Below are 3193 nucleotides of genomic sequence, written 5' to 3'. Positions count from 1 at the left end.
ATACTGCCTCGGAAACCCAAGGAAGAGTTGCTATGAGTCTGGCTGACTGGACGGCACATAACAACACACACACACACACATATTTAAAGTAATACAACCTCCTTCATCCAATTGGCAATGAAAAATATTTTGATATTTTATTTTCATCTTTCTTTGTTTCCACAATCAGTACATGACACTCATAAAATATAGGCCTTAGAGCAAAGGATATTTCATTCATTATTGAAAAAATATATAGTCTATTAAACTCTTCACCTTGTATGTGAAAGAAAAAGGAGTTATAATATGAATGGAGCTCTTGGTATCACTTGGAGGTCAGGGGAAGGGGCAGAGCTGTTGCTGTTAGGTGCCTTGGAGTTGATTCTGACTCATAGGGGCCCCATGTACAACAGAACAAAACAGTGCCCAAACCTGTACCATCCTCACAGTCATTGCTACATTTAAGCCCATTGTTGCAGCCACTGTGTCAATCCTTCCTGATGAGGAACTTTCCCCTTTCTGCTGACCCTCTTCTTTACCAAGCATGATATCCTTCTGTAGGGAATGGTCTCTCCTGATAACATGATGAAGTCTTGCTGTCCTCACTTCTAAGGAGTATTTTGGTTGCATTTCTTCCAAGACAGATTTGTTCATTCTTCTGGCAGTCCATGGTATATTCAGTAGTCTTCACCAACATCATAATTCAAATGCCTCAGTTCTTTGTTGATCTTCCTTATTCATTGTCCAACTTTCACATGCATATAAGGTGATTGAAAAATACCATTACTTGGGTCAGGCATAGCTTACTCTTCAAAGTGACATCTTTGCTCTTTAAAACTTTCCAGAGGTTTTTTGCAGCAGATTTGCCTGATACAATAAGTTGTTTTATTTCTTGACTGCTTTTTCCATGGGCATTGATTGTGCATGCAAGTGAAATGAAATCCTTGACAATTTCAATCATTTTTCCATTTATGATGAGGATGATTATTGGTCTAGTGAGGATTTTTGTTTTCTTAATATTGAGGTGTAATACATACTGGAAACTAGAGTCTTTGATCTTCATCAGTAAGTGCTTTGTCTTCTTTGCTTTCTGCAAGCAAGGTTATGTTATCTACATATCACAAATTGTTAATGTGTGTTCTTCCAATCCTGATGCCTTGCTCTTCTACATGTAGTCCAGCTTCTCAGATTATTTGCTCAGCATATCGACTGGATATATATGGTGAAAGGATACAACCCTGATGCACACTTTCCTGCAGCAGAGAGGTAGGAGGTTATTGTAACAGTCAGCTAGAATACATGAAGGATGTGGGACAGGAGAAAAATGGGCATTGTAGCTCCAAAATATTCCCACATTCCTTACACGAGGCACAGGGTGTCTGAAAGAGAAACCTTAATTTTTGTTACAATTGAAGAGTATGGGCAGAGGTGGTAGTTTTGGCATAAACCTGGCTGCATTAAAGCACAAGGAAGAGAAGAAAAACATGAAATAGAAGAGGCCTAATTGTCAATTCAGAATCCAAAAAGGCCAGAAACATCACCTTCTCTGGTAACATCAAGAGTAGGATCTATACCAGTCAAGTGACCCCCTTATTATGGTCTGAAAGACTTTGTGCACTGACCAAAATAACCTTAACTCAGAAAACATCAACTTTTCCTGAAATGATCAGAGCCATTATTATAGTTTAAAATTTCACTAAGTTTAAATTCTACTTATTGTCAGATTAATTATGGAGCTCTGGTGGTGTAGTGTCTAAGGCATTTGACTGCTATCCAGAAGGCTGGTGATTCAAACACTCTGGGGAAGGAACACTGGACAATCTACTTCTGTAAAGATTTACTGCCTCAGAAAGCCTAAGGGGATTGCTATGAGTCGGAATCAACTCAAAGGCAATGAGTTTGTTGTTTAATTATTTAGATTTCAGATGAAATTTACAGGTGACTATAAAACAAGGAACACTTTCTGCCCTGCCCCAAATTTATTTCTTTAAAGATGATTATTTAATGATAATGGTGTTTTGGAAAGTAAATATATCTTCCACTTTTATGCTTATTAAAAATACATGGATTATAAATGGAGGAGAAGTGGTCTATTATGTACCATAGGGAGTTTAGGCAACATCTACTTATACTTTAAAAATAGTATCAGTGGGCCTTAAATTGCATTTAAATTTTTGAAAATATAGAAGTTTAAGAAAATGTTTGTTCAGGCAGAAACTGAAAATTCTCATAATTTCATCTATTTTTCTGTATGATGAATTTCATCCTTTGATTTGAATCTCTGGTGAAGTAAAAGTGAGGATCCTATGGCCACTTGTTTCTAAGAATTCCTAAGAAGAACTGCCTAATTATAAGATTGGACCAATTTCCTTTTTTTCTCTTTTCTCAAATATCATGATCATTTAGTGAAAAGTAAGTGAGTTGGGGAATCAGTCTTGGACCATTGTGCTTTGATTCCATGTAACTTTTATCTAATTTTTAACAAGGAAAATGCTGAGGGGCAGGAGATTTGAATGAATAAAAATACATGAGTCATAGTGAATGATGCCATTTTCGCACAAAACCTTTATTGATATCTTAAATGTAATAAGGGACATTCTTTTAAAATACCACCATCCAAACATATGGAACACTCTCATTTCTAATAAGATATTTGATTTCACTTGTAAAGTTGGATCACTGAGTCCTGAGTGTATTGACTCTACTTGGATGAAGGAAACAAAATTATCTACTTTTTTTTTTTTTTTCAGTGACAACAGTCACACAGAAGCCAATGGAGCTAGAACAGATGCAAATAAGATAAAATAAGGTAAAGAGAAAAATGCAATTTTAGAACACGGGATTAATCTAATCAATGTCATCACTAATGAGGTGTTCAAAGGTGAAAAGATAGAGCAATAAATATCAGCAAAGAAAATAACGTATTAGGAGCTTAATAAAGTTCTGAGTAAATAGAAGACAAGACTTGCTGAAACTAAAATTTAAATGTAAGAAAGGAGTTAAATGTCAGAGTAAACTGCATCTCTGGATGAGCGGCACTAAGAAAACTACAATACTTTCAAATTAAACTGGAAATACTCAGGAGAGTGAGGGGATTGTAGGGAGAAGGAAAAATAAGTCTGAATATGTGTAAACTCGATTTACTTATCACTATTTATTTTTTGGGAGCTCTGGTAGCATAGTGCCAAAAGCACTTGACTGCTAACCAGAAGGC

The 3193-nt window shown here is 35.9% G+C and overlaps 1 protein-coding gene across 1 annotated transcript in view; it reads right to left on the bottom strand.

The window, feature by feature from the left end:
• SPEF2 (sperm flagellar 2) overlaps positions 1-3193 on the bottom strand; it is a 369265-nt gene that overhangs the window by 157336 nt on the left and 208736 nt on the right. The window lies entirely within an intron of this gene.

Source organism: Orycteropus afer, unplaced genomic scaffold (genome assembly GCF_000298275.1).
Source record: "Orycteropus afer afer isolate SDZICR_OR568_19922 unplaced genomic scaffold, OryAfe1.0 scaffold00378, whole genome shotgun sequence".
Taxonomy (NCBI): domain Eukaryota; kingdom Metazoa; phylum Chordata; class Mammalia; order Tubulidentata; family Orycteropodidae; genus Orycteropus; species Orycteropus afer.
Note: the sequence above shows the minus strand (reverse complement) of the source record. Positions and strands in the feature narration are given on the sequence as shown.